The sequence below is a fragment of the Misgurnus anguillicaudatus genome, chromosome 17 (genome assembly GCF_027580225.2).
Source record: "Misgurnus anguillicaudatus chromosome 17, ASM2758022v2, whole genome shotgun sequence".
Lineage (NCBI taxonomy): Eukaryota > Metazoa > Chordata > Actinopteri > Cypriniformes > Cobitidae > Misgurnus > Misgurnus anguillicaudatus.
Window position 1 is genome coordinate 25,736,200 of NC_073353.2, and position 20,025 is coordinate 25,756,224.

General features: G+C 40.5%; 1 long non-coding RNA gene across 5 annotated transcripts in view; it reads left to right on the forward strand.

The window, feature by feature from the left end:
* Nucleotides 1-20,025, forward strand: part of LOC129451837 (uncharacterized) — a 55,988-nt gene that overhangs the window by 20,980 nt on the left and 14,983 nt on the right. For all 5 annotated transcript variants that reach the window (XR_012358358.1, XR_012358359.1, XR_008646900.2 and 2 more), the window contains exon 2: nt 16,289-16,420. This is a non-coding gene — a long non-coding RNA (uncharacterized lncRNA). The remainder of the gene's footprint in view (nt 1-16,288; nt 16,421-20,025) is intronic.

A 20,025-nucleotide genomic window follows, 5' to 3' on the forward strand; every position in this document is an offset into this window, starting at 1 on the left:
GACCAGATCTTTTCAAGTGTAAGTGATATAGAAACACAGATTTTTTTCCTGAGGTTAAATTGTACTTGTTCAACAACACATGAGTCAGTTTGTTTTTAGTACATCATAGGTGAATGAACATGGGTCACATGACAATAAAACATGCCAGATGCAGTACATCCAATGAAGTATATATGCTGCACCCATGCATACTATATAAAACATGCTATTTTAACAGTCAAGGAATAGGCATTCAATTTCATTCGGTGCGTGCTTTCACAGTATGCGATTTTGAATGGAGGGACTTATTGCAGACGTAATGAGTTGTTTTAACACTTTAGTGCAAAGGAAAATACGAACAACTGGCTAATAAACACCTCCCCTTGCCCTGCCATGTTGATCCAGTTGTTGATAGTGATTCCCAGGAATGTCTCCCCTGAGTGCAATTGTCTGTCACTTAATTAGCTTAAGTTTAGCACCACATGCTCCTCAGGTGTGTATGCGTGTGTTGTGCATTTGCTCTTGCGTGCTAGCGTCTTTGTAAGTAGGTGTTTGTACACACAGCACTTGTTCATTGTTTATTTTTTGACATGTGGATGTTTTTGTTTATGTGTAAATGGCCAAGGGACATACCTTCACATTCATTGTCAGAACCCTGATAGGGTTTTTCTGTTTGTAAGATGAATCACATTTGCGTGATACTTTGCTGCTGCTCTTTGGATAAGTGTGCATATGTACATTTCAAATAAAAAATCACCAGAGAAACAGTTGCTATGCTTTACTGGTAATGTGCTGAAGAGAAGAAATTCTGCTGCTTTACCAATTCAGATGAATTAATATGCAACTCCAAATTTTGGACTGTTGAGGGCTCTAACCTGATGCTGTGCTGGGATATTCATTGCATCCTTCTAGTCAATTCATTGAATTGTCCCAGTCTTTCTAGGGGGTCCGCTAGAATCCATCCATGAATGTATAAGCATTGTCAGACTTGACCAAACTGCATTTTCTGTCTTCTACATCAATCAATTCATTGTGCTTAAAATATACACGGGGCTGTTTTTCTTTATAATTTTGTATACCGATGCCGCCGGTTGATCAAGTGGACATCTATTAGACTTCTTCATGTATTTTTGGTCTGTTTTATTAAATTTTGTATCTCTCCTTAGGCCTACTCTCTTTTCATGTTCGCTTCGGCGAGAGGAGCTCACTTGAAAAAAAAATGCGTCGCATTTCATTGGATGCGAGTGTGCGTTTCTCCTGTTTCTCATCTCCGTTCAGGTGCCGGTAAAAATGGCGGCCTGTGGCTGTTCCTGTTTGGCTGGGCCGCCGTAACAAAAGCCAGTGTAATATAGAAGCGGTCACAGAGGCCATAGTCCAGACGGGGAGCCCAAGCTGTGCTTCTGAAAGGGCCCGAGCCCGGCTGCCGCGGCGGCTTAAACATACTCCAAATTCAAACCCCCGGAAAAGAGAGAATGAAGGCTGAAGAGAGGGAGAAAGAGACAAAAAAGCGGGCAAGAAGAGAAGGCGACTGTTGTTTGATATCCCACATTAGCCGGTGGGTTTTACGGCTGGTACGCGGGCGTAAATGTGGCTGGGGCGGCTGCCGCACAGATATCAAAGGGGGCCGGCGGCGTCTGGCTGCGCTTGCGGCGGCTGCTGCAGGTGGCCCCTAGATTCAACCCTCACCACGGGGAGGCAGCTCAGCCCAGCCTCAGCCCAGAGTGAGATAGAGAAAAGAAAGAGAGTAAGGGAAAGAGAAGGCAAATACAGGCTTTAAAAGAAAACAAGAGATTGAGAGGAGCGGTGGTCCGGAGGCTGGGCTGGTGAGGTAGATGGTAAGAGAATTAAATTATTGGCCTCCTCATACCCTGATCTGGTGGGCCACAATTGAACCTCTAAAACCAGAAGGGTAAAAGATTAGGATAACTTAAATTAAAGATTTAAAATGAGACAAATGTAGTATTTTGCTATGCGTTGTCCAGTTCATGCAATAGAAATTCATATTTTCTTTGAATTAAAGTAATTTCATCCATTTGTTTATACACTTAATTTGTTAATACACCGTCTATATTTTCATTGTCATGGCAGGGTGGATAAGGCTCAGCCACTGTTAGTGTTGTGTATGGTGAGCTATAGATTATGAGAAAATTTGTGCGGAAGAATTAATTATTTAACAAAACTAGAAACAACAAAAACACAGCAGGGGGCAATGCAGTGCACCAGAGAGAGGGACGGTTCTTATGTTAAGTGAGATTATTCTGTCTTACTAAAATATGGTATGAAAATGGCTGACGCTTTCACATGCTTAATGCTTGCTGAATACACCACAATAAATTATATCTATTTATAATAGACAGAAAAAGTTTCCATGCATCCATTTTTTATTTATTCAAATATAGCAGTCATTGTAGAAAAAATAATACAGAATATTCATAGGAAAAGTAGCATACCTATGAAATCAGTGTATTGATGATTTGGCATTAGGTTCAGGTAAAGCCGATCTTGGCTGCATTTCCATTTCTCAGAAAACAGTTGATAATTAGGGTCATTTATGTTAATTGTGTGTTGGAACCTAATGTCATACCAATCATACATACTCTGTCCTCACAGCTGTGTTCTCCTTAAAAGGCTGAATAACAGACACTGTACATTTTTTCTTAAAAATATTTGTATAACATTTACATAAACAGTTGCCATGTAATACTTTTATAGTGTGCAACGTTTAAAGTATCTTGCCAGAATGGAATAAAATGTAAAAATTTAATGGACGAATTGTTGTTCACAAATTTTTTAGATGTACTTATGCATTTTTCATGTTATTTTTCATTACAATGTAATTGTCTAGAAAATCGTTAGTCTAAAGTAAAAGGCATTCATATACTTTTTTTGTCTTGCTTGCATCATCATAATGCAATGGGAGATAGTTCTCATTATCAAAGGTCACACAAACATCTTGATTAGGTTATTCAAAAGGTGACAATTGCTCTATAAATACTGCCATAATATTTTGTCTGCATCATACAGATGCTCCATCTAAATGTGCTGCCAGTTTCGTAAATTACGGGCCAAAAATTCATATCTGAAAATAGAAGATAATTCCTCAATTTATATCAATTATTTTACAATACCTATTATTTCAAAGCAGTTAAAGAATAGTTTCTTACAAACTCGGATGCCTGGAGATGCATGTGTGACAGGTGTGTGATTAGGGGTGGTTTCCCGAACAGAGATTATCTTAAGCCAGGACTAGGCCTTAGTTTAATTAGGAAATATAACTAGTTTTAACAAACATGCCTTACTAAAAACATTACTTGTGTGCATTTTGAGACAAAACAAAGGGCCCTGATGTATTTTAAGATATGTCAGAGCGCGTTGTTTTCAGTTTGGACAGCTCTTACATTTATTTTAGTCTAAGACTAGTCTAATCCCTGTCCGGGAAACCGCCACATTGGGGTGGTTTCCCGGACAGGGATTAGACTATTCCTAGTCTAAAACATTTTTAAGAGCTGTCCAAACTAAAAACAACTTGCACTTACATATCTTAAAATACATCAGTGCCCTTTGTTTTGCCTCAAAATGCACACAGGTAATGTTTTAAGTAAGGCATGTTTGTTAAAACTAGTTATATTTCCTAATTAAACTAAGGCCAAGTCCTGGATTAAGCTAATCCCTGTCCGGGAAACTGCCCCATAGAGTTTAAGCAGGTCTACGCCTCTTTACTTTCTTTTAAACATGCTGTTTTACTGCGTCATCTTTGCTATCTTTTTTGTCAAAGCCACTGTGTTATAAGCTAGTGGTGTTTCAAAACTGTCGCATTATTGTGGTGATCTTCTGATTTGTCACTCGGCAAACCTCACGTTGACTCTTACCTACTGCATTCAAAATGCGTACATACTCAAATCAAGTTTTATGGTTGCGCTCTCATTGCAGCTGTAATACTGTAATACCTGGCTCTCTGCATTAACCTTTAACAGTGATATTTAATTAAAGGTTTAAAGGGCACCCAACACCTGCACCATGCTCTGAATGCAGCCTCTGCCGCTAAGTGACGGCACGGCTAAGGACTGTGGCAATTAGCATGACCTTAAAACCGGCACGGACGCTCTCCTGCCCATGCTGTGCAGAGCCTTGCCTGCCCCATGGCATGCTGGGGCGATCGAGATGGCCCCCAAGCTGACATGCTTCCCTGCCGCAGCGAGTGGAACCGGCCCAGGGGTCACTGGGGCAGATAGGTCCTATGGGAGGGAACGGGATGGGGCCCTGTGCCCTAACTTAAAATTAACACCACTTGAAGCCCCCTGAAGGAAATCTAACATTAAGTTTGATAGTAGAGTCACTGTATCACAGTTAAATTAATGCCTTAAGAGGACCAGTCTGGTTTTTGGAAACCAGGCTACAGGGCTTTTTTTGTTGTACAACCACTTCCTGTAAATTCAATTCATAACTTGAAAACGTCTGTCAAGAAATGTATTTACAAATTTGACATTCATTATTAATACTCAGTGTGTAACTGAAGTGGAATCTATCGCTTCTGTTTGATGGAATCATGTTCACAAAACTTTAATGTAAAATCACCACCACCCAAAAACACCCCCCTCATGCATACACCAATCCCCCGCCCCCTGCCAGGTCAGGAGTTCTAGTAGACCCTGGGTTTGCAGAGCCAGGGGATCATGCTGTGCTAATATTTCTGTTAGCTTGGATGGCTCGCTGACATGTTGTTTATTTGGATTAGCAAGTTGTTTTTATCAAAATCAATACATGGCGCAGGGAAAAAAAGCAATGATTGAAATGCAGGGCTTTGCATTGGCCAAGTGCACCAATCTGTCTTGACATGAAGAAAATGTGTTGACATTGTGTGGTGAAGCGGATGAGAGTAAGAGCAGGTGGAGAGAGAGAGAGAGAATGCTACTTTTTCAAGCATAGTTTGCATCTCCAAAAGATAGATGTCTTTATTGGCACACAACGGATGTGTATATCGGTGCAACAATATTTGTGTCCTAACACTACAAAGGCTTCTGGGATTCTAGTCAGGTTTAATAAAAACCTTGGCTAAAAGTCCTCTTTTGTGTAGTAAAACTCTGATATTGGATGCCAAAACAGTGAAGGATCCCAAAACCTATTCCTACCCAGCAAGGGGTACGTTTAAAAGACATCTAATAGCTGTCCAATCAGACATCCAGGCTAAAACAATGCAAAATATGAAGACTTCTAACAGTAGCCCAAAAAGAATTGAAATAAAATAAATAAACAAATGAAACCAAATACTTTGTATTCACTGTTGACTTTGCTTACATGATGAAATATACATCTCACAAGTTATTTTGGCAAAAACAACATTTACGTTTAGTTTGGCTATTAGTGGTTTACTCATAGTCGGACTAGATCGCTATTGCTTGCTGGGTAAGTAGCAGGCCAATGCTGCTTATCAATGGGACAGATACTCAAGCACACTCGCCAGAACGACGCAAATACATTAATCCGTGCTGGTTGCAAGGATGTGCTTCAAAAATTCACAGTGAAGCGTAGCGAGCGTCGTTCTAAAATAAACATGAACGCCAAACTGCTTTCGGCGGATCACTTACCGTTTCACGGCACCGTGGGATAAGCTAATGAAATATCATCAGAGCTAAATGTAAGCTAAATGGAGGGGAAAGAGTTGAATATTCACGTTCATTTTGATGACAGCTGGGGGAGCCCATTCACTCATCACACATTGATATTCATTGGCTTCTTCTCCCCTCCTTTCTCCTCAGCCTCAACAATCAACAGCCTTAGCACCTTTTGTTTTAATTTAATTAAAGGTGCGATTGCCAGGGTGAAAACTTCATTTGCAAACGTGCAGGGGGAGAAAAGCCACAGGAAGGGTCATAAACAGCAAAGAAAGAACAATTAGCCATGTCCAAACTGACCGGCAAAATAAACAAATGAAACGCCACAACGCGGCAGAAAAATACTAAAAAAAGAAAAACAAAGACGTAACCTTGGTCATGCAATGGTGCTGGAATTCAGAAGCGCTCTAAAGGTGCAGCAGGTAGGGAATAATGAGTTGATTTGAGATTCAGCCCTGGTTCTCCTCTCAGCTCAGGCCCCCAGGCTTCTCTCTCTTTCCCCACATCTCAGCCAGCTGTGCTGTAGGACAGGCTTATCTTGAGAGGGACCTCTGTGTAGCCAAAGGCTCCTGGCCTGCCCTGATTAAAGGAGCGCTGCTTTTTACCCATGCTGTGGCTAGATCAATGCTGAGATGCTTTCAGCCTGCCTATATGAATTTCAATATTTCCATATCTCAGTTCTTGCCTTGTTGCACTGTTAGATCATTATTAGGGGAGCTGGCCCTACTCAAGCTGTGTGCCATTAAGCAAATGAAGCTAGCCTGGTGAGGATGAGTGGCATCTCTTTCTATTTTCTTTTTTAACAGGGCACTAAAGAGCTCTGTCATCTTTATCTTTTATCTCAGAGCTCACCGGTACTTCTTTCTTCTGGTGACCTGCAGATCCGGCATCACTCTGCGGAGTACGAATAGAGCTGGAACCAAATTTCCATGTATATTATTTTTGTGTTGTTTTTAACAGCAGCTTTGTCTAAAACATTTTACAAGGTGCTATTCGTTTGATACCATTTGTATGTTTCAATATGATCTGCTTTCTTCCCAGTGACGTTGGGTTTAGGGATGGGTCATATGCTATATGTTATTAGAATTGTGCATTTTTGTATGATTTACTTAAAATCACACAAATTATCCACATCTTACACTCTCAGTAAGATTGGTACACAATCTGTCATTAGTGAGGAATCCATTCAACAAGTGCACCTTTGTACCTAAAGGTACCTCAAAGCTACATATTGGTATGTCAAATGTACATATCTGTGCCTAAGTGGTATTCTTAGGTTTTCTTCTGACAGTGTATAATACTTTCAAATATGGGTTGTTACATAATTTTTTTAATTACTGCTGATGAAAAACTTTTAAGACTGACTACATGTAATCCCCCCAGCACAGTTTAACTCACGCAAGTGAAAGAAAAGTACTCCTCAATTCTTGTGCAAATGAGGTCAATTGGCAGTGACCACTATCATAAGAAGGTGAAATTTGCAATGGCAATGGCCCTAGTCAAATAGGTCACTTGAGTTTGCCACAGGAGCTGTAGTGGAGGTTAATGGTGCTTGCGTTCAATTGTTTGGTGATTTTATCAGCGGTGGTTAACAGGTTGGGAGCAACAAAGCCTTAAGCCAAAGACCTTAGATGAGCAGATAATATTGCTTAGATCACATGTACACCTTGTAGGAACACCAATTTGTGTCGTCAAAAGGTTTGTTATTGGTTTGTTACTCAAACTACGTTCAGAAACATGACCCTGTGTGGATCCTGGTGCGTCCCACACAGCATACACTTACATTACATTTAGTCCTACTCATAAGTTTTAAAAATTGCCAGTTATTTGTTATATGTGGCTTTAATATAAAAATAAAACCTATACATATTCACAAAACAGAACATTTTGGATATGTGAGACAGATCATTTGGTTTGAATAATAAAATGTATTAAATCAGTAGTTCCCTTTTGGAGATACAGTTCTGTGCAAAAGTCTTAGGCCACCATCACCACACTTGTTGTTTTAGAAGTTTTAATGTCCATTGATTCATATTTATTTTATCAATCTATTAGGTACAAACAGAAAATACAGGAAATATGTGCAAAAAATAAATAAATAAATAATTTTCATGACTAAATTGTCAGTGTTTAGTGTTACCTCTGTTGGCACTAAACACATCTTCAGCGTTTTTGAGCAGAATGAAGTAAAAAGACTAATTTCTTTAAAAGTAGACATTAGGATTTACTTTTATTTAGGTTTAAATGATCCTGCAGTTTCCTGCTATAGCTCAAGTATAAGGGAAGTTTACCCTAAAAACTTGACACATCAGTTTACATTTTTATACAGTTTTTAATACCATATACACATTTTCTGTAACTTCTGAATGTATTCTATTAAAGAGACTGAGAAACAATTATATATGTCAAATATAATTGTGGCATGGTGGCCTAAGACTTTTGCACAGTACTGTATTTATTTAAGGCATTTTCTATATCAAAATGCAGTATCAAAGTAACAGCAGTTTCTTTGGATCATAATTTTTGTATTGTAAAATGTCATAAATGTTACAATAATCATGCTCTAACCTCTAAGCCCATTATTATTTATTTTACTTGGTTGTTCTTTAGTCTGAGATTAGCTTACTGGCAAACACTATGCAAAACGAGGCACATCTTAAAACACAGATATGAGAAAATGTGAATGTGGAAGAAAATATTATGCATGGAAGGTCACTGGCTTAAACCAATAGCTCATTTAATGAAAAATTTATCACAAATGTCTAGCATCAGTTATAAGACTGCCACCAGATGCCTACACACAATTATTGAGTCTTTTGCATTGAGCTATGTATGTGTTTATACTTTTTAAAAATACTGTCTGTAAAACTGTGTGTCTAGTTTTCAGATTCTGATTTATGTCTTTGGCAGGCTGTAAATCATAAATTTAACTTTATCCAAAGTGACTTACACTGGGGAATCGAACCCAGTCCAATGCAACATTAACAAACATTATATTTATGCATTTGGCAGATGCTTTTATCCAAAGCGACTCACTTTTTATCAGTATTTGTGTTCCCTGGGTTCGAACCCATGCCCTTTTGTGCTGCTAACACAATTCTGTACCACTGAGCTATACATGAACACTGAGCTAAATATAAGCAAACCTGGTTTGGAATTCCTGCAAACCTAAATCTGGTAGCACACTCGACAGAAGTCCATAATTCCCAAGATTTTATAAATTCTGTTCATTGGTTGTTGATTAATTAAATATTATTTCAGAATCTGTATGCTTAGATATACAGTTGAGAGTGTAGTACTCTTGCTTAACACAGTAACCATGTTTAATTCTATCCTGCATAATTTAAATCAATTCTACAGACACACCACCCACCATGTGTGAAAATACATGTAAGTCTGCAGCTGCAGTCTTTGGCCGACGGCCTGACTTCTAGGTTAATTTGGTCTGGACTCCCACACCTTTATCAAGTGTGCCATCCAGCCTTCCAGCTGTCTGAAAAGAAACCTGGACTCAGGTCAAGCCCTCAGCGGTTTAGTACTGGAAATCCTCACTTCTGCTCTTGACATGTTAAAAAGGCCATTTTCACCCATTGTCCAGAGAAAAGCAGGAGGAAAAGACTCTCTGTAGGCGTAAATAACTGTAAACATCCAGGTAATAGAGGCTCCATTGTGTTTTTTGGCCATGGCTGTTACCTTGTTACCTTGTTTTTATGTTAATAATCGGACTCTCGCCATCTAGCGTGGGCTGTCTTTTTGTATGCGTAATTGTTGTATTCCTCAAAAATAAAAATATATAAAAAAGGGGGAGTTTGGGGTATTTTTGCCCCTGTTACCTAAGGGGATTTTACCCCACCCTGCCCAATTTTCACCTTCCTCTGTTTACTCGCAGTCTTCTCTGTGTCACAACATTTACATCCCTTTCCTTTTGCTTCAATTTGTATGTGTTAGATAAGAAAAAAACTGAAAGAATAAAAAATCCCTAATAGAAGAGCTGTCCCCCTGCAACAAACCCATCCGCGGCCCAGCCAATTGCCATTCATGGCAGAACAAACAGAAATCAAATGGGAAATGTGCTTTTAGCTTTTAATTCCAGTCCTAAAAGTTTCCAGCTGCTTGCATAATTATTACCTTGAAAAGAGTAGAAAAATGGCGGGTTAATTCACACAGTGGCTTGATCTTTTTGTCTTATTCTCTCTTATTCCATGCCTCATTTTCTCTTTTCTCCACCCTGAACCACAACAGGTAAGCTCTACTATTAAACGAAGGCCTTTTTTAGTTGAAAACCCTCTGGCCTGCCCAGATTATTCTTAGTCGGATCTCTGTTTCCTGTCGGTATGAAGGAGGTGCACCTTGTGCATATGGAGAGGAACAATATAGCCTTGTCCCAGGTTCCTCTGACCCCCTGCGCTGCCTGTCAGTCTGCGATTGTCATGCAAGTTCTTCTTGAGGAACAAAAGACCCCGATGGGCTTTGTGGCCCACCAGGACCCTGGTATTGTTATTGGGTCCCCTGGGAGTATTTGCTCTTGAGTCTGTTTTATGACCTGTAGGACCTTGATGTTTGATGGATTTGTTAATCTGAGTTATATTGCTTCATTAAGTAATCTTGTCGAATTCCATGTCTGTAGTTGGTTGATTTATTTCTGATTTACATTAATGTTTAAAGGCTGCCACTGTGGGAACATTAAATAATGTTGGCAGATGTATCTGCTACATGGATTGTAGACATATTAGTTTGCCCACATATGTAGAGTGTTAGTGGTTTGTGGTGTGCATAGTTGTGTGTATATGTTTTACATAGGGAGACGTGGCCTTGTCTTATTGTTAAAGCTTGTGTGATGGATGGCTGTGGTCGCACATGATCTCAGCTCCTGCTGGAGAGGGCATGGAACAACCGGGCTTCATATTGTCCTTGTTCTGGGTAACAATGGGCCACTTGTGGGTCTGACACTCATCACCTGTTAGTCAGCCTCATTCGTATGAAAATTCCACCCTGCTGTAGTTCCAGCACTGTAGGTGCTTTTTTCTCCAGGCATGTATGTTTATTTAGACAATGGCAGCTATCACAAAGTGACACTTGTAATTGAGAGCTTTTCATTCTGTTTCATAGCAGGTCGAGATAGATGTCTTTCAGAGATGAATGCATTCTACGCCTCCCATTGACCTGCTAAAGTTAAAGACAAACATTATGTGGACTTCATTTGTTATTATCTATATTATTTTTAGAATGCCATTACATAGGTACAGCCCAGTTAAGTACATATTTTGCTCACTTGTGTTTCCTGAATTTCTGCTCTTTTTAACCATTTAACGGATTTGTATGTTCATATAATTCTAAAATAAAAGTAAACATCCCCTATATGCAACTAATAAAAATTGTAATAATCTTAAGTAAAAAAACTATAAATAATAATATGCATTTCGGGTGGATTTGGCAATTGGTAAAGCATTGCGTTTTGCAGGTCATGGGTTCGATCCCCAGAGTTAGGCTGGTGGGGAGTTAGGCTGGTGGAGGTGACTGACAGCCTTACTGGCCCTGTTGTGCCTGGCAGATGTGAAGGTGTCACGGTAGTGATGAATTGTTTACACTCACCTGTCTGCCATGTCCTTCAACATCGGGGGGATAGGCCCGAGCGACGGGAAAGGGGTGGCGGCACTGCCACAGGGTCAACAATATCTTCAGGAGCGTGTATGAACAACTGCGGCAAGCGTGTCAAACATGGATTTTCACGCACAAACACTCACTGGTGTGGAAATTTTCAGTATGGGCATGTTTTGTATATAGGCTTGGTGTTTGTCTGTTTTCTCTCTGTGTCGCTGGTTGGCAGTGAATGGTTCGTGTCCTACGCCGTAATTAAATTCTTTTGTCTGAACGGAAATGTTTTAGGAAATGAAATGCATTTCGTACAACTTTTCTTAGTCCCGCTGGGAAATTAGCATCTTAATGAGTGTGTTGTTTACCTAAAAATGGAAGGGATATTTTGTCTTCACGCTGCTCATACAATAATAAAAAATAAACAACCAAAAATAGAGAATAAAATATTAATGCATGGCAACGTGTTTGGATAAACCCAACCCACGACCCATGTTTGTCCATGTCAGAGTCACTAAAGTAAGCTGTCCCATATACGTACACATCTACAAGAAGTACTGAACATGCCAAGACAGAATAAGACAAAACACCAAACAACAGTATTCAGTTCGACTGACATCTCAATAAAGATGATGTCTACTTGATTAGAATGTCTCCCAAAACCATATTCGCTCGATTCTGGTGTGTCATATCACCATGGCCCGATTTCACCCCGCGTGCTGTCAACCATCATGTTTTAATCCGCTGCATCACTCCAGAGTCATACGCTATTCTATTTTAACTGCTTCTGCCGGGGCTATTCTCCCCATTGTTGATTTATTCATTATTAACAACCGTTTCCCCCTTTCAGATCAATGTTGCAAAGCGGCCCCCTGAAAACGTGGACGGGAGCTCTCTTCAAAGTAGCCATGCTCGAGTATTCAGCCATCTGTGCTCAGACGCACAGCAGTATCTGCATTAAATAGCCCCCATGGTAACAATCCACGGAAAAGCTATCTGCTCCGTGATACGTTCAAACCTCATTGACTGTGAAGGGAGACGCATCAAAACTATTCTGCGTTGCTATGGCAATGGAGACCTCAATAAGTTAATCTTTGCCATTTTTTTCCTCCTTTTTTGTGCCAGGCTCAGTGGTAGTGAAACATGTGTGTGCGTATGTGTGTTTGTGCTATTCAGAGGACTTGCCCCCCACCCCAGCATTTCCACACAAGTTGGTGTAGATGGACGAAAAGCTATATGAATGATGCAGGGGGTGAGAACATAAACGTAGAGTAATAGTTGTAATTTACTTGGAATTTGAATACATTTTAAATCAGCTATACAATCAAAATTCGCTTGTCAGTGTAACATTATGGTGTCTTATGGTGCATTTTTCCTGCATGCACTCATAAATAAAAGGATCTAAATGGGTTCTTCACAGCTATGTCATAATAAAAAGTGTTTTTTGTTCAAAGGTGCCTAAAATAACAAATTCTGGTCTTTTTTTATAGTCTGAAGACACTTACTCCACTATGTGCAACAGAAGGGTTCTGTGGATGTTGAAGGTTCTTTGTGGAACAATGCAATCCGACAAGGACCATTTTTATTACCGTTAGCGTAGTACAGTACTAATATAATCTTTGAGCAAAACTGTTACATGCACACACACTGAGGGAATACAAATGTGTGCATGAGTCGGTGAAGTATGGGTTTGATCACATAGGCTTCGAGCAAAGTTCCCTTGATCTTCATGCTACCACGGCGAGGAAAGTGAATCCGTGAATGGACATACTCTTAGGGAATATCAATGCAGCGCTGGTCATCTCTACCGCAAATTGTAATTCCCAACGTAGCTCACAGGCAAGGATTCCGATCCAAAATCGAAACCACCAATTCCCCCATGGAAATCCCAATCTTTGATTCAAATAGTCTGACCACTGATGGGGAATGAGGGGTCAGATTTTAAACATAAATATGTGCTAATGCGCAGTTTGTGAAAGCTGGGATTTATTGCTATTCTAATCATTCCGGGTGTTGTTAGCTGTCGTGATGTGTTGCGGCCTCTGTCGAACACAGCTGCGCTAATGTAATTCTGCTGAGATGAAAGAGACCGACCGGGTAGTGCGGTTTACTGTTGCTGTGAAACATGGACAGAACGCAGCCAATTAGATCTGCTAAAGTGACATGATCAAGCAGAAATACTGTGTGTGGCTTTTTAATGGCTGAACTCGACTCTGATGCCGGATCACTTTAATGGCTGCCATATGCCATGTTTGGCTTGGCTGGTTTCCCGCAAGATGTTGTGCTTGTATTTTGCGGCTTTTAAGATTTTTGCAGAATTTCTCTCATCTCTTGTTTAATGTTTCACAATGGTGAATGTGAATGTGTAAGAAAACCTCACGTGTCATATTGACAAGTTTTGTATGGATCCACCAGGCATAAATGGAGTTTCCAACTGTTTCGTAAGAAAACTGACTTTTTAGCAGTAAACCAAACAAGAAATCACATGACATCTTTCAGACCCTACTGAAAAATCCAGCTAAGACCAGCATACGCTGGTGAGCTGGTTTTAGCTGGTCTCCCAGCTTGGTTTTAGCTGGTATTGCTGGTGTAGCAAGCTGGTCTAGCTGTGTTTTGGTCAATTTTTAAGCTGGTCTAGCTGGACTTAGCTGGTCATGCTGGAAGACCAGCTGACCCACCAGCTTGACCAGCTTTGCCGGACTGGGAGGACCATCTTAGACCAGCTACTGCCACCTTAAACCAGCTAAAACCAGCTACCAGCTTATGCTGGTCTTTGCTGGATTTTTCAGCAGGGGAGACTACGATTGTTAAGGCTTAAATTCAAACACGCACAATATTTTAGTATACGAAGCACAATAGAGAGGCCGCAAGTTCGAGTGCGTTTGATATATAAAACAAAGCACACACCTCCATTTGCACCACGAGTGTCAGGTATGCAGTTATTATTATGTTCCTTGCCTTTAGGGGGGTCATCAGCCCCCCTGCCCTATTGTGCCCTATTTAAAAGGGTTTGTCATGAATGTGAGAGAGGGTCTTTTCCCCTACTGCTCTCCCCTGGAAATGGAGATGTAATGACATTTGCAGCTAAAAGGAACTCATTCACAGTTTGTACAGTTTAGGAATTCAAATGAAGTGTTTTCTCGTGCTGTATTGCCTGAAGGAACAGGCAAGAGAGGAAAGCAGATTTCTGAGGATTAGTTCTCCTGCTTGTCTTTATTATGTTAAGAGACTGTAGTAAATGGTGATGGAGGGAAAAGTGAGGTAAAGTAAAGGTTGTGTGTTTGGGAGGGGGCACCCGCAGTGCCTCAGTGACACGATAGCAAAGTGATATCAGACACAGTTTATACACACACATGCTGTAGTCAAGTCGTTCACGGCCATTGGCTGCGAAACACCTGTTTTCAGTGTTAGAAAAGCCGCTGTCAGCCCTCCACGGTCTCTCTGTGGTTTGTTTTTGGTAAATAGAGACCTGTAAAGGAAAGTGAGTGACGTTTGGGAGAGCTTGAACTTTTAATTGTGCTTAATTTGTAAAATGTCACAACAGAGCTCACTGTTGGAAAAAAATGTGCCGTGAAAGAAGAAGATTTCTCCCTTCTCTACAAAACAGGGTTATTTTATTAGTTGACTCTTTCAATTTTTAACACATTGTCAGTGTTATTATTAAATTGTTCAGCTCCCCTTGAGTCAAACATTAGATTTTTACAATTTTGGAATCCATTCAGTCGATCTTCGGGTCTGGCGCTACCAATTTTAGCATAGCTTAGCATAATCCATTGAATCCGATTAGACCATTAGCATCGCACTCAAAAATGACCAAAAGGTTTCGATATTTTTTCTATTTAAAACTTGACTCTTCTGTAGTTATTACACAGTGCCCGAAAATAGTCCCCTGCTATTGAAAGTTACCAAGGGGACTATTTTCAGGTACTGCATAATATTATTGCACCTGCTGCAGCCATGTTACAGCAGCAAAATCCTTGATAATTATGCCGGAAGTAGAGTATAGTTCCTAGCCATACTGGTCTAGAAAATTGCAACTTTAAATTTTCCGTCAGCCTTTGTACACGATGTAACTACAGAAGAGTCAAGTTTTGAATAGGAAAAATCTCGAAACTCTTTGGACATTTTTGAGCGCGATGCTATTGATCTAATCAAATTCAATGGATTATGCTAAGCTATGCTAAAAGTGGTACTGCCAGACCCGTAGATTGGCTGAATGGATTCCAAAAAGGTAAAAATCCAATGTTTTCAGGGGAGCTGGAAAATGAGCCCTTTTTTTAAAAAAAAATGGAGAGTCCCTTTAATTTCATGGTGAATTCAGGTGAATTTGGCCAAAACTTGACACAATTTACCTGAATTCACTCAAAGTAATTGTATCTGGGAGCCTTTAAAAATCTCTTAAAAGGATTGTTTCCCCAAAAATAAACATTTTGTTGTTATTTACTTACCATGGTGTTTAAATCCCATTCCTCTATGGAATATTTAAGGCAAAATGTTAGACTTTCAGCACTGGTCAACATTACCTTTCAGTGATTACATATTTTTGTGCTCCACAAAGAAAGTGCAACCCAGAATTGAAGCATCATTAGCCTGGGTAAACAATTTCTGGTTAACAAAATCGAAAAATTCAAATAATGTCCCGGCATTTGAAATTTGAATTATTTTTTTCCTCAGGACAGCTAGTTTGTATGGCACGGATTTCGGAAATGAGTGCAGGATCAACCACACAGAAATTAGCAGACATTGTGTTAGCATCGTTCCCCGCGGTTGTTTTCTTCATCGCACAGATGGCATTTCTGTCGTCCTTCGTCATGTTCTGTCCTGCCTTTACTATCAGTCCCAGGTCTTCTGTAGGTGCCAGGCTTTAGTTTACCATATCCTTTGCTGCCTTGGTCTTACCTGAGTTCATATCATGGTCTCCATTATATCCACAAATATCTCCATATCAGATTTTTTGCCTAGAAATTTACTATATATCATTTTTTCTTTTGTGGCCATCTACCGTTACTCACACACAGACCGTCTTATATACAATAGAGTGAACATGCTTGTCTTCTACCTGATATGCTTGAGCTGTAAAGGTAAAGCCTTTATTATCTCTGCAGGCTGCAGAAGGTGTCACCTTCATCGGACCTGACACACATGCTACTCAAACCATAGGAGACAAGATCAGGGGCAAATTAATCGTCAAGATGCCAAGGCCGGCGGCGTGCCCCCGCACACATGGACCGGTCAAGGTGAGCAGAGTTTCACACACACACACACACACACACACATATTCCTTCAGCCACCCAAAATGATTTACGTCAGTCATACTGTCACAGGACCATCGGGAGCGATGTGTGTGTTTATAAAGACGAGGTGTTGTGAGTCAGCTGTTAGGTTTGGGAATAACACATTAGGCTTTTTTGATACACTAAACCTCTTACAGATTCTTACCTCCCATAAAACAAAATTGAGGTACTCACGATTTGTGCGTGTGGTGGAGGGGCTGTTGCTAATGAGGGATGTTTTGAAAACATTTAAAGCCCTAATGATACTGCTGCAAAAGCAAAGCCTCTTCCGGAGGCCTTGGTTTAAGATGGTTTGAGGCTGTGGAAAAATGTTTTCACCTAATTTAAGTCCCGCGTTCCTGTTGTTAAAATATTGGGGTTAGGGGCTAATACATAGACGAGGAGGTGAACAACCCTGTCGTATGCGTGTGTGTTTAGGAAAGCCGTGAGCGTTAAACCCCTTTCAATGAGTTCTCACTTCTCCATTTTGTCCCCAGAGTACTTAATTGTCTGCATTTGGCAAGTTTAACACTTCCTGACTTGAGTGGCCTCACTTGAATGTCCTCGCATAACTAAATTTGAATAGGAACAAAAGAAAGGCCAAGACACAAAAACACCCCCTCAAAAGACACAGGCGCACACGCGCAAACATATTCAAAATCCATAGCGGCCGAATCAAACATCCCGAGAGATGTAACTTCTCCCACTAAGAAATCTTGAGATTTTAGCTGTGCCTAGTTCTGTCCGCAAGCCAATTTTCCATCAGGAATCTCTCATTAGCAGATGTTTTTGGCTACAACACACACATGCACCTCAGTGTGATCTGGTGAACCCTAAATTTAACAAGCGCTTACCAGAGCAGATGAGTTAATGAAAGGAAATTACCTTTTCTGCCAGTTTCCCCGTTCCAGTCAGGTTCATATTTCATTTTGGCTATTATTTAGATTTTATTACAAAATAAATGAATACATTTGTCTTACATTATTTCCGGAAATGTATGAGTAAGAATTAACTGATATCAGGTGGCAGTTAATGTCTTTGTGAATATGCTTTCCGGGAATCTCTGACACACCGACTGTTATGCAGTCAGAGCACAATGCACTGCTTTTATTGTAAATTTCCCCTTCGTTTGCATCCACGTTAGTCATTACAGCCTTTGAATTGTCCAAATATTGGATAATTAGACCTGACCTGCTGTTCTCATTCCTGGTATATGTTCTTGACTAAAATGATAACCTATTCGCTTTGTATTATCAAACGCCAGTTAGATAAGGTGAAGTTTATTTACAACACTTCTGTCATCCGTTTCTGAAAAACAACAAAGCCAATAATTTCCACATAACAGCAGTGGTAGAACAGGAGGATGTGTGGAAGATGACCCCTCCAGAGCCAGTTGAAGTGAAGCCATATCTGGGTATGTTGGCCGGTCTCACCCAGCCGCCCCACAGCAGGGCTGTAGCCTCCTGTATCGCTGACTCCTATCAATAGAAGTGCTGCTCCCCCTACTGTTTGTCTTACGCTACAACTTCCACTTCCCCTCTTCCCTTACCCAGTCAGACATCAAACAGCACCGTCCGCTTCTGTACGTAGTATGTGTGTGTCTGTAGCCCTCAACCACAGCTGTGACCTCGCCCACTCCAACTCTGTTACATTCCTTCATGGCCGCCTCCCCGTTGATAAAAACAACAACATCTGTTGAAGATTCTGGTTCGTCTAACCTCAATTTCTACTAATTCTCTTCATGTTTCCCTCTGTATGCAGTGAGAAGGGTTTTATTTAACCGTTGCTGAAATGACACAGGCCAGAGGTTTATAAAGAAACTTAAGGACAAGACAGATAAACAATCTAGGATTTTAGGCTATTGCTTGATAAAGTTTCTGTATGGATATTAAACTGCAGTTGTGTTCAAGCTCTGTATCTCTTTTTTGTGGGTTAAATTAGCTCATACTGATGCTTGCCTAATTTAATCTCCTGTTAGAAATGTTTCAGCATGCCAACATAATGGCTATAATCACTTTGTCATCATTCAAGTATCCTTGAACTCAATCATCCGATCCTGAAATGCTTGATTCATTAGTTTGACAGCCTACAGAGTCTTCATGTTACTTTTTGTTCATCTGATCATGACTGAGGGCCTTAAATGATTTTTACGGTAGCATTTATCCCACCTTATATTAAAAGTGGTCAGTTGGCATGCTTTCAATTTCACTTAATCAACTTAAATTGATCTCTACTGGTTTGGGTCCAAATTTGGGTGGCCATTCGTGCCAGCTCCGCCGGACAAGTCCCGAACATGTTTTCTGGTGCGTTCTCCTGAAGTCGCTTTGCTCGACCGCATACGTCATCAAGGTTTTCACATTTCAGTTAAAATACATTAGCAAATTAAGATTTATTTCTTTTAAGACACACAATCATTGTAGTTTCATTCTTACCTTGAAATGTAACGGTTGCTTTTCTGAAATTAAACCCGAAATATTAAACCTTGATGACGTATGCGGTCGACCAACGCGACTTCTGGAGAACGAACCCAAAAACATGTTCGGGACGTGTCCGGCGGAACTGGCACGAATGGCAACCCTAGTCCAAATTGGTTTGCATATGCATCCATGTATTTGTGAGACACTTTTATACAGTATGAAGCAACTTACAGTTTATTTATTCTATACTTTTTTATCAGTATTTGTGTTCCCTTGAACCAATGATCTTGCATTGCCAATGCTTGAGCTACAAGGAAAAATGTTTTGTTTGTTGTTGTGCATAAAATAACAGCTTCACATTAACATTTTTAGTGCTGCTATTGATGAAATTTCACACCCTATTTTATCTGTTTGTGTTTGTAAACATACTGCCCCCTGTGTTTACTCTAGGACAAGAGTGGGGGGGAGGTTACTGGCACATGATGGTCCGATGGCTTGGACGTGTTGTCCAGACCCTGTTCATTGATCAGTCATTCATTTAGGGGCACAAAGTCCGCTCCCGTAACCTCCAAGCCGAGCAGCTTATTTGGGCCTGGGTGCAGCGTTTGGGTGAGCTGGAAAGCCCAGGGTGGTCCTGTGGGCCAAAGAGGGCAGCTAACTGGAGTAAACAGGACTCAGCAGGCTTAGTGTTTGTGTTTACTCTGCTGGAGAGGAGGCCATTAGAGCAAACAGCCAGCGTTTCTTCACATGTTGCTGAAAATCACCCCAACCTTCATTCACTCCTGTTTGGCACCACTAACACCCAGCCAGTGTGCCCAGATGGCCCCACTTTCCAGATCTCACACTGTTTCTGCCCTCGCTCCCTCCCTCTCTCGTCCGTGGCGTCATTAAAAGTGTCTGCGAGCGGGAGGTGTAAAAATCGGGTGCCGAGAGAGAGGGAGCAGAAAACAATTTAGTGGCATTTAAAGATAAAGTCCTCCCCCTATTTACATGGGCTATCTAATCCAATCTAAGCTGCGTCTGCATTTTTAATTTGCACATTCAAACGAGCTTCAGAGAGCAACCTAGTCTTAATTAGTTTAGTTATCTCTGCTCATGAATGGATAAAGTTTTCACACTGCTGGAATTTCAGAAGAAGCCTAATTGGATTTC